The sequence below is a fragment of the Chelonoidis abingdonii genome, chromosome 5, assembly GCF_003597395.2.
Source record: "Chelonoidis abingdonii isolate Lonesome George chromosome 5, CheloAbing_2.0, whole genome shotgun sequence".
Taxonomy (NCBI): Eukaryota; Metazoa; Chordata; order Testudines; family Testudinidae; genus Chelonoidis; species Chelonoidis abingdonii.
Genome location: NC_133773.1, coordinates 21,759,416 through 21,771,701, shown reverse-complemented (window position 1 = coordinate 21,771,701; position 12,286 = coordinate 21,759,416). Strand labels below are relative to the sequence as shown.

Below are 12,286 nucleotides of genomic sequence, written 5' to 3'. Positions count from 1 at the left end.
TGCGGTTCCCCATTCCCGGCCAATTGGAGCTGTGGGAGGCGGTGCCTGCAGGCGAGGGCAACGTGCAGAGCCCTCTTCTCCCCCTCCCCCAGGGGCCACAGGGACGTGGTGCCAGCCGCTTCCTGGAGCAGTGCAGGGCCCACAGCGCCACGGGGGTGGCAATCCCATGGGCTGGATCCAAAGCCCCAACAGGCCAGATCTGGCCCATGGGTCATAGTTTGCCCACCCCTGGTCTATGGGGTTGTAGCTTCGCTCCAGCTGGAGGAACTTTGATACCTACAGGCTGATTGCTAGTGGCATGCAGAAGAAGGGGCATGAAAGGGACATGCAGCAGAGCCTGTGCATCTACACAGTGGGGGCCTGGCAGAAAAGTTTGTTAACATACACCGAGATGTCCCAGGAATCCTCCACAGAGATGTCCAGGGAACTTTCCTGTAGGTATTCTGCAATCCTCTGCCAAAAATTCCTTGGAAGAGCTGCCTTGTTTCTCCCCATTGCTGTACAAAACTTTGCCGCACCACATGACAATAATTTCTGCAGGGACCAGAGCGGCACATAGGCAAGCAGCATACAGAGCTGGTCTGAAGCCACATGCAAGCAGGAGATGTACCCTTGCATCTTAGGTTACCCTTAGGAGTGAGATATTGGATTCGATTACCCTAGTCTGTGGAAAACGGTACCAATATTCAGAAAAGTTTCCCTTGGGGCTTCTAGTTACTCCCTTTGGAAACCACCCAGACCCTTAGTCCATTCTTTCCAATACTCTCGTGCCTCCTGCTGAACTCACCGTATTTGGGGCTTGCGCTGACCATGTGCTACCCAAGGGACAGTGAGAAAGAGGTGTGTGTAAATGTTATGATTCACAGCTGTGAGCGCACTCACAAGACTGTCACTGTTCATTATTTCTTTGGTTTCTGCAGATGTGCCCTTGAGGACCCACTCCTCCACACCAGTGAAGTGCCACTGTAAGATAAGGTAGCGAACTAAGAGGAGTAAGGAGGATATGTTTCATGAAGTGCTGCAGTCAACAGATACGGCACATAACGAAATAAGAGTGTGGAGGGAGACAAGTAATGAAAAACAGGATGGATACCCAGGAAAGGAGAGATGGGTAGGGGCAGATGATGAAGCTATTGGAGGACCAGACAGAGATGCTCAAGTCCCTCATCACACGGCTGTCAGAGCACAAGTCCCCCTGCAGCTAATACAGAAGTCCATTCCATGTCCTCCCCAAACTCCCCACCAAATTCTAAGCATGTTCCCGGTCCCTCACAGTACGCATTGCACTCAACTCCGAGGGACTGGTTTCACAGTGAAAGTCGGAGTTACACTCAGCTGTGAGAGCCGTAACTGAGACTGTTCCTCATTTCCATACCCCTAGTTTGATAAAAAAAATTGTTTTGTCCTGTTATTAAACTTTCTTCTTTGATACAAATTGACTTTTTATTTGTGTCATACACACGTTAGTCAGTGCTAACATTTAAACACAGTGGCTAAAGGCAGGAACATTTGCTCACTACAATTAAAGCTCAGGAAGCAAGCACTACAGGTACCATTCAAGGCAGCAAGTAAACAGTGCTTGGCCAAATGTTTAGACACATTACTGGGAATCATGGTCAAAATGCTCTTTCAAGGCCTCCCTGATTCGAATAGCCATACACTGTGCCCCTCTAATTGCCCTAGTATCTGGCTGCTCAAAATCAGCAGCCAGACGTTCAACTTCAGCGCTCCACTCCTGGGGAAACTTTTCCCCCTTCACTTCGCAAATATTATGCAGAATACAGCAGGCCGCAATGACCATGGGAATATTTTCCTCATCGAGGTCTAACCGGCCAAAAAGGCAGCGCCAACGACCTTTTAATCGGCCAAAGGCACGTTCAACGATCATTCGGCACCTGCTGAGCCTGTTGTTGAAGCGCTCCTTACTGCTGTCTAGTTTCCCAGTGTAAGGCTTCATGAGCCATGGCAGCAAGGGATAGGCAGGGTCTCCCAGGATCACTATGGGCATTTCAACATCCCCCATTGGGATCTTCTGGTCTGGAAAGAATGTTCCAGAATGCAGCTTTCTATACAGTCCAGTGTTCTGAAAAATGTGTGCATCATGCACCTTTCCTGACCGCCCTGCGTTGATGTCAGTGAAACGGCCCCGGTGATCCACCAGCGCCTGCAAGACCATCGAAAAGTAGCCCTTTCGGTTGATATACTCCCTCGCAAGATGATCTGGGGCCAAAATTGGGATATGAGTTCCATCTATTGCCCCTCCACAGTTAGGAAATCCCATTGCCTCAAAGCCATCAATTATTTCCTGCACATTACCAAGAGTCACAGTCCTTCGTAGCAGGAGGCGGTTAATGGCCCTGCACACTTGCATTACCACAGCCCCCACAGTGGACTTGCCAACTCCAAACTGCTTTGCAACTGACCGGTAGCAGTCTGGAGTTGCCAGCTTCCACACAGCGATTGCCACTCGCTTTTCAACAGTGAGGGCAGCTCTCATTCTGGTATCCTTGCGTCGCAGTGCTGGGGCAAGCTCCGCACACAGTTCCAGGAAGGTGGATTTGCGCATCCGAAAGTTCTGCAGCCACTGCTCATCATCCCATACGTGCATAACAATGCGATCCCACCACTCAGTGCTTGTTTCCCGAGCCCAGTACCGACGGTCCACCGCGTGTAGCTGTTCCGTGAATGCCAGCAGCAATCTTGAATTATTTGTTTCCATGGCAGCCAGCAGGGCAGGCACCACCGAGTCATTCTCTCTTTCGCAGTTCATGAAATAATGCAGGACCAGCCGTGTTGTGTTCATAACGTTCATCACCACAATGGTCAGCAACTCAGGATCCATGCTGTTAGACAGAGATGGCGGGTGCACAGTTTACAAGGGCTGTTGAAAAACGGCACTCAACGAATTTGGAAGCCCGTGGAATGATGGGATGGAAATAAATGCATCATGGGATGGCGAGCATGCCCCCCCATGATGCATCACAATCCATTCCCAGAGCTCCCAGAGGCAGAGGGTGACAAGTTGTACAGTGGGATAGTTACCCACAATGCAACGCTCCCTCTGTCGATGCAAGAGCAACGACTGGGACACGCTTCGCTGATACAAGAAGCGTTGTGATGACGTGCACAACCAATGTAATTAAAGCAGCTTATGATCGTCAACGTAACTTAAGTCAACTTAATTCTGTAGCGCAGACAAGCCTTTATCCCGATGACCACCATGTGGAAATCTTCCAGGACAGGCAACAGGTAAAGGGAAAATATATATATATATATATATATATATATATATATATATACATATACACAAAAAAGATTAATCATTATGGGTGTGCGGCTTGAGACACCCCTAGGACATGGAATCTGATTTTTCCAGAGGTGCCATCCTGTGAAAATGAAAGCCCCCAAAATTGTCTAATATGGCAGAGGTAACATGCAGTGGAGGCATGAGGGTCAAGTGCCCCTCCAGATTGGCCTGGTGGGGTGGGAGAGGGGCTCTGTCCTTCTCTCCCTGCCCCTCCCCCTGGCATGTTCAACCGCTCCCCCGGCAGCCAGGTGGAGAGTGAGACAGAGTTGCTTCTGTCTGAGAGAGCTTCGCTGGGAGGCAGCAGTGGCTCACTTCAGGCCCGGGCTCAGCTACCGGGGAGAGGGGCCGAGCGTGTTAAGGGAGGAGGGACTCGTACAATACTCCGACTGAGGCCTCACCAATGCCAAGTAGATCTTAACAATTGCCACCCATGTCTTACATACAACACACCTGGTAATAAGCCTCTGACTGCCAGATGCTGAGATGGACGATAGGGAAATTATCAAGTGATCCATCCCCTGTTCTGTTCATTCCCTCTGGGGCACCTGGCATTGGCCACTGTGGGAAGACAGGATACTGGGCTAGATGAACCCTAGCCAGAGCCCCTGCACTCCAACCCTCTAACCCAGCCCGGAGCCCCTTCCTGCACCCTGAACTCCCCATTTCTGGCCCCACGATCAATGCCCGCACCCCCAGCCGGAACCCTCACCCCCTCCTGCACCCCAACCCCCAATTTCATGAGCATTCATGGCCCACCGTACAATTTCCATACCCAGATGTGGCCCTCAGGCCAAAAAGTTTGCCCACCCCTGGTTTAGCACAAGTAGTTAATACGTATTCTGAGGAACCATTTAAGACGAAGTGGCCCATTACCACCCCTGTAAGTCACAGGACACTAACACCTTTTTGTCCTACACAACTCTACATCTAACAAACAGAGGTAGCTCTTTTTATCAGCATGGCATCTAACAGCCTCCTCATGTGATTATAGGAACTTATTGTTCCAACCAACCTCAAGAACTAGAAGCAAAAGCTATTGCTATAACCACACCACTCTGGGAAAGTGAGTGAAAGTAAACACGGCACAGTTATCACAACAAACAACATCCAGTGCTGAGCACTCCCAAAACACTGATGGCTGCCAATTGGTGGAGCACGAACAAATAAACTTTTCCTTCATTGTTATTCACTGGACTGCAGCGGTAACTAATGTGCTTCTTCTACTGACACTGCCCCAATAATTACAGAATTTACCAAACGGTCCCTTCGCTAAGCCCCTAGTCCAATGTTTTTTCTCCTAACGGAAATAATTCCTGTCCCAGAGTCCCTCGTTTTGCTACACCTCAACGTTCGAGCTAAATCAGGACAGGCAGCAAAAAAGTGGAAGGCTTACAAGAACCGTTCCACGTGTGACAGAATGCACGGCACCTTCACTTCTGTTGTACAAGCAAAGTATCCTCAGCACATGGGACAATTTAAACAACAATCTTCCCAATCCCTATTTCATAGCCCTGGTGAGGACATTGTCCCTTTTAACATCTGGTACAGGGGTCGGCAACCTTTCAGAAGTGGTGTGCCGAGTCTTCATTTATTCATGCTAATTTTAGGTTTTGCGTGCCAGTAATACATTTTAACGTTTGTAGAAGGTCTATTTCTATAAGTCTATAATCTATAATTAAACTATTGTTGTATGTAAAGTAAATAAGGTTTTTAAAATGTTTAAAAAGCTTCATTTAAAATTGAATGAAAATGCAGATTGGTGGCCAGGACCCGAGCAGTGTGAGTGCCACTGAAAATCAGCTCGTCTGCTGCCTTCAGCACTTGTGCCATAGGTTGCCTACCCCTGATCTAGTACATAAAGGGGAAAAAAGAATGTGACTATATCCCAGAAGCACGGCCACTACACAGACACTTATTTATGGGGTTAACAGGGCTGAAAGAGGAAACTGATACTGAAAATAAAGTTGAAATCACTGCACTACGGAAATAAAAATCCAGTCGACTGCTTAAAATTCTGGGATGTGAGTCTTTGGCAATGTGTAAGAAGCAGTGGGTGAGTGAATGGGTCAGATGACCACCTTGGGACCACCTTTGCCCTAGCCTCCAGGAGCTCCAGGTACAACACCCAATTCCAATTTCTTTTGCTCGCCACACCAGGAGGATTCTCAGTCTCTGGAGGATGGGCGGGGTGAGACAGAGGAACTGCTTCACATTTTTTCCACTGACAACCCTGCCAGTTGATCAGGTAGGAGCACTGACACACTTTTAAGTGAAGTCTCACTGAACCCTCAGACAGCTTCTGACACCTACATAATCACAAGCCTCAGCATCAACAGAATAGCTAAGGGGGCTCTCCGAGGTGTCTGCCTGGGAGGCCAACCCAGGGACGGCTCATTTACTTGTTGCTCTTGGCCTGAGACCTGCAGTAACATTCCAGTGGAGTTCTCTCTGAGTTAGCTCTGCCATTTTCAAAGGCAGACACATGCCCTTGACCCCAAGGAGCACAATCTAATTTCAACACAAGTGAGGATCATAAGCAGGCACAAGGGGAGAGTCAAGATGACAACAGCATGATCATTTCAGTTACATGGGCACATCTTGAAAATATCGGCATCATCGATTTCTGTCTCATCTCATTTCTTGGAGACAGCATACACCACATGATGCCTGGACATGATCCTGCAATGTACCAAATGTTTCTTAAAGGATACTGAGCACCCTCAATTCCCATTCTTTAATGAAAGTGGAGGATGCTCAGAACTCCTCCCCAGCACTTAGCACGCTCCAGGATGATGCCCTTATCTACTAACCTGAGAGCATGTCTCCATTAGTGAGCCTACAGAGGCACAGCTGTACTGATGTAGCTGCACCGCTGTAAGATGACTCGTGTAGCTGCACTACACCAGCGAGAGAGAGCTCTCCCCTCGATACAGTAAAACCACCTCCACGAGCAGTGGTACCTATGTCAGTGGGAGACGCTCATGTGTTTTTTTCCACACCCATGAGTAGCATAAATGGTAGCACAGACATGGCCTGAATGCAACAAAACTGAGATCCCCAAAATTGAAAGACAGTGACACACACCATTTGAAATTTCACATGCATGGGTGCTCATGAGTCTGCTGGAGCCAGACTGCCCCTCCCCCCCCGCCACTTTACACCATGTAAAGACTGGATTACTGGGCGGGGGGGGGGGGGGACAACATACAATAACATAAGGCATTCTGGCCACAGCACTTATTCCCACTAGTGTGAGATTGCCAAAGGGAATCAGTTTCCCTGGGGGTGTTTTACTGTCTAGTCATACTCAGATACCCAGCATTCAAGAGATTGGGTACAAAATTTAGGCCTGGTCTACACTACATTTTTGTCGACCTAACTCTTAAGTGTCTACACTACAATGGTGCTCCAGCCAAAGCAAGTCGCCCACTACATCAACTTAATAACCCCACCTCCACGAGAGGTGTAGTGCTTAGGTCAATGCAGTTAGGGTGACACAGTGTCTGTGTAGACATTGCATTACTTACATCATCATGCGGGGCTCACAACCAGAGCTCCCACCTCTTCCCACCCAGGGCTGACAACCCAAGCTATGAGCCCACCCCCTGACTTACAACTGAAGCTGTGAGCCAGGAGCGCCTTCCCCACACACACACAGGGTGCGGAGATCTATGAGCCCCACAGGGGGTGCAACTGCACAGGGTCGAGCCTACCAGTAGTGAAATTGACATTCATGTCAGTTTCACTGCTGCTATTATTTCACATTTCCTCTCTGGCTCTGGCTGTCAGCCGGCAGTGGGAGGAGTCCAGCTGTGAGCCCCATGCAGCTGCCAGTGCCCCATACTCTGGCTATCAATGCCCCACTTCAGTCAGTGCAAACGGTCCTGGTGAGGACATGCATCACTGGCAGGAAGGCAGTGTGGACACCAACAGCCAATGTAATTACTGCAGTGGCTGTAGGACAATCTACCATTCCTTGACCTAATTTTGTAGTGTACACAAACCCTAAATATCATGATCACTAGGACGGGGAGAATGCTTTAGAGAGCAAAATGCTAGTTCAGCTGATTATTTTAGTCATTTAGAACCCCAGAGAGAATGCACTAGCTATATGCTTTAGACTTTTAGAGGGTCAATGAAGGTGCTCCTTTGTTTGGGGGACATGGCCACAAATAAATTACCTACAATGCATTTAAAAGACTCTGAGAATCCATTTTTCTGGGACATCTGCCATGCCTTATGCTGGATGGAAGCCAATTTTTGTTCTTAAAAATAAATCATATGCAAATGGGCATCAGATTAGGACCTAATCTTGCCAAACACATAGCTTTACTCAGGAGAGCAGTCCCATTGAAGTCAGTGGTACTACTCACATGACTAAAATTATACATGCGTGAAAATCACTTGCAGGATCCTTGCCTGTGCAATTTTCTAGAGTATCTTTAATGGCACTGTACAGGCCATTAAACTGCTAATAGTGATTTAAGATTGTCTAGATGCATGAATTTTTCATCTACTACAATTAAACTCTTTCCATATATGCAGACACATGGCACAGAGGTGCGCAGAAGTACAGTATACTCCTTTGTAGAGCTACACCCCAGGACCCACCTTTACAGTTCCTGAGACTTTTGCAACTGCATATAAAAACCCTCTTATTAAAAGGCACTTCTCTATCAATGTACAGGTAGGCTAGTGTATTAACTTCACTCTACTATACTGTAATTCCTAAAGGAGACCCAAATATTTAAGTCACCACGCAGACCTACTCACTATTAGCATAAGCCAGTTTATCTTTGACCTCATTATCCTCAGAGCCCAGGGGGAGTTCGGGAATGAGGCTTGCACACACACTCTCACACACACACAAAGGTATATAAGCCTCATGCTCTGGTGGAACACGTGGTCTGCTTTTCAAAGATGCTGCCGCTGAGCTCCTGAGGCTGACTGAGTCAGGGTTGCTTAGCATCTCTGAAAATATCAGGCCAAAATGAAATTAAGAATTGGTCTCTGCCCCCTACAGAGAGCCAGCCAAGGAGAGAATAAGATGCTGAAATGGGTAAAAGGATAAAGACTTAACTAAGCAACATCCCTTCTACATACATTCCTGGAGGTATCAGACACAAGGTAAATAAGTAAGATCTACCCTAAATAAAATCCAGGGTAGATCATTTGGATCTTGACAAATTCTGCCGCTTCTTCGCTAATAAAAATGGTCACTTTGCAGTGTGTATCAGCTGAGTTGTGAAAAAACCACAGTTCCCGGAGAGCCATGAAAACCTCACACCACCCAGACAAGTCCTTTACATGCAGACCCCCCATCTCCCAGGAAAAGCCTGGATGCTAATGCTGCTAACGCTGGTAGGCTGCATGGAAGAGGAAGAGCAGCTTGCAAGAAGCCGCCTACCATGGATTACAAGCGTTATAATCTTTGCTCGCTCTCCTCGGCAGCTGAGTACATAGCTCACAAATCCCTGTGGGCTCACTGAAAAGTGAGCTGGTTTAGTCTTCACACAGTTCAGTATGGCTGGGCTGTGCAAGGGTATTTTTCCCTGGCCCTTGTCACTTTGTGCACAGAAACCTGAAAGGGGGAGGGGTAAAGTCATGCAAACCTGCTTGTATCTCTGGTTAATAAAAGCCAGCAATAATCTCCCTATCTCCCTCCCAGCAGCCACATCCACTGTCGACACAGGAAACTCCCGGGGCGGAGAGCAGGCTTGGAGTAAAGAGCTTACAGGGGCTGACTTGGGTACAGCTTCACACCACTGCCCACCCCCCGGAAAGCTGAGCGCGGCAGCTCTACCTGCCCCCCAGCCCATGGCAAAAATGCCTGCCAGGGGGATCTGAAATCTGCAGCAAGCTGGGCTCACAGCCGCGGAGGGCTGCCCGGCTGCAGCGAGCGAGCGCTACTCACCTCCCGCGGCGGCGGCTGCAGCTGCTCCCCGCGTTCCGTCCAGCTGCGGCTGCACCTCTGGCTCGGGCCGGGGCTTCACCCTGCGAGTCACTCACAGTAACAACAAGGAAGTTTCCCCCGAGCCCTAGCAAGGAAGCAGACCGGCCAACATCCGTGACTGACACGGCGCGAAGTCCAATGGGAGCCCCAGAAACTCTCCAGCCTGCACCAATCGCCATGTCCTAGAAGGGATCTGGCAGGGTGGGGCCAAGGCCTGGCTTGGTAGGAGAGAAGGAGGATGGGGGCGCACAGGTATTTGTTCAGCCTGGCAGAGCTGGGGTGTGTACGGGGCACGTAGTGACATCGGTAGCACTGGCTGCGGGACGATGTTCATAGGCGGCTGCTCCGCATGAAGTGGGGAGGAGGTACATAGAAAACGGTCTGAGCTCCAGCGTCTCCTCTTAGGCTTTTAAATGGGTGAAATAAAATGCCAGGAGGACAGCCAGCGTTCTGGTTTCAAAATGAGAGTGTTTGGGGAGAGCGAGAGAGACTGCATGTATAGAGCTGATATCGCAGGGACATAGTGAGATATCGTGATAAATATATCTTTTCCATTAAATATGTGAAAAGACTAGAGTTACAAAGTCAAGCACTCTACAGTTGGGAAAGGCCAGCATTACGGTTGCCTGTGCAACCTAAATTCACCCTCCTTCTGCACATGCATTATGATACCATCAGTAATTAAACAATCATGCACTACGCACTGGAGCTGTGGCTGTGTTGGTCCCAGGATATTTGCGAGACAGAGTGAGGTAATATATTTTAGTGGACCGACAACTGCTGGTGAGAGAGAGAAACTTTCGAGCCACCCAGAGCTGTTCTTGGTTTTTCCCACAGGACCCTACCTCAGCGTTCTCACTGAATGAGCTCCTGCCTCAGAGTGCTCACTGTGAGTGACTCACAGGATGACGCCCTCACCTCAGAGTGCTCGCTGAGCCCCTATTCAGGAAAGAGGGTTGGATAACTACACTACGTGATAAAAAACAAGTTTGCTGAATAAGGATGCCCCACGGAACCTGTCAGTTTGGTACTTTTGCAAAGGATCATGATGATGTGTAAGGCTCACAGGCCGTGAATCAGACTTGGCATAATATTATTTGCATAATAATCACAACAGTTTTTTTGTTTTAACCAGAGGTTGCACTGATTTCATATAACTTGGCTAACATGGGGACTGTCCACCCCCGTGTGCAAGTGTTGAGGATATGGCACAGGCAGGCAATGCCTTGCACAACACACTGCATACAGCTTTTAATTTCTTTAAAGTAAAATTTCTGATTGTGACAGGCAGGTTTTCATGAGCTCTTGAAGGAGGCATTTTTACAAATGCACTGGGGAAGATCTCAGTGTTTAAATGTGCCTGCTGCTGCCAGGGCAAAATTGTCCTGGTGTGTGCCCCAAGAGAAACCAGAGGGACAAGAAATGTCCACCCATTTCATCTCAAGGAGTTTACTGCAGATTACCCCCTGGATAGAAGGGGAGTGAGTGAGGATGTAGAGGCCACCCAACCCTGGGCATTTGTTTGAAGCAGTAATAATTCTGGCAAGGAGCTCTGCTGCTTACGTCTCCTCTGCTGAGAAAGAGGTGAAAGACAGAGTGACTCCACCTCTCCTTCCCCCATAAATCTGGCAGACCCCCATGGAACTCAGGTGGTGGGATTTTGTGCAGGATCTCAAGAAGAGGGATGATATGATAGAATTGGAAAAGGTTCAGAAAAGGACAACAAAAATTATTAGGGGTATGGAACAGCTGGGACTTTTCAGCTTGGAAAAGAGATGACTAAGGGGGATATAATAGAGGTCTATAAAATCATGACTGGTGTGCAGAAAGTAAATAAGGAAGTGTTATTTGTTATTTATTGACTCCTCATAACACAAGAAATTAATAGGTAGCAGGTTTAAAACAAACAAGAGGAAGTATTTCTTCATACAACGCACAGTCAACCTGTGGAACTCCTTGCCAGAGGATGTTGTGAAGGCCAAGACTATAACAGGTTTCAAAAAGAACTAGATAAATTCATGGAGGCTAGGTCTATCAACGTCTAGTAGCCAGGACAGGCAGGGATGGTATCCCTATCTTCTGTTTGCCAGAAGCTGGGAATGGGTGACAGGATATGGGTCACCTGATGATTGTCTCTGTTCTGTTTGTTCCCTCTGGGGCACCTGGCATTGGCCACTGTCGGAAGACAGGATACTGGACTAGATGGACCTTTAGTCTGACCCAATATGGCCATTCTTATGTTCTAACCAGCAATCCCTGTCTTTTGTGCTCTCTGGGGATAACCAGTAGTAAAACTCCCACTGACTTCAAAGCTGAGTATGTTTGAAAATGTCACCCTGTTAGCAATCACACCCAATCCTGCATACAGCTAATGTTTAACTTTAAGCACATCAGTAGTTGTATTTAAAGCAATGAGATTACTGAGATGTGCAAAGTTAAGCATGTGCATACATTTTTGCATAATTGTGGCCTTTATCCATAAATAAAAATATTTTATTTAAGTGAGGTTCACCTTTTCTCTGTTTCTGTCCAAATATTATTTTTAGTTGTATGAGCATGAAACATCACTTCTTTTATAACAATATCATATCAAAATGATTATTTCCCTTTTTTATCTTATAATTTTTGGAGTCTTTGGAGACATTTGGTAAAAAATATTTGCCCTGAGGCTCAGATTTTTTTTTACCATGTTTCAGGCAAATTGTAAATTCGGGGAGGGGGAAGGGGGTTTCCAGTGAGAACACAGCTATAACTAATGAGGACTCAATTTCTGATTTTAAATGGTTGTGCAGTATTGCTTTGGGCTGTCTAAAAGCTGCTGCGTTCTTCCCAAAGGGTAATTGCATTTCAGTAGGTAATTGCATTATAGTCTCTCTTTCCCCTACAGAGTCCAAAGTAAAAAGAGGAGCAGTGGGAAGAGAGATTATTTTATTTATTAGTACTGCAATAGCTTGGAAGGATCTCCAACTTGAAACCTAGCCCATTAAAAACATACTTTAAAAATAGTTTCAGGTACTACATTTGCC

General features: G+C 47.5%; 1 protein-coding gene across 1 annotated transcript in view; it reads right to left on the bottom strand.

Moving 5' to 3' along the window:
* Window positions 1–9,306, bottom strand: part of HERC3 (HECT and RLD domain containing E3 ubiquitin protein ligase 3) — a 112,024-nt gene extending 102,718 nt beyond the window's left edge. Inside the window, exon 1 of the mRNA XM_032767485.2 lies at window positions 9,222–9,306. The gene's annotated coding sequence lies outside the window, so the exon portion shown is untranslated. The remainder of the gene's footprint in view (window positions 1–9,221) is intronic.
* Window positions 9,307–12,286: the final 2,980 nt, after the last annotated feature.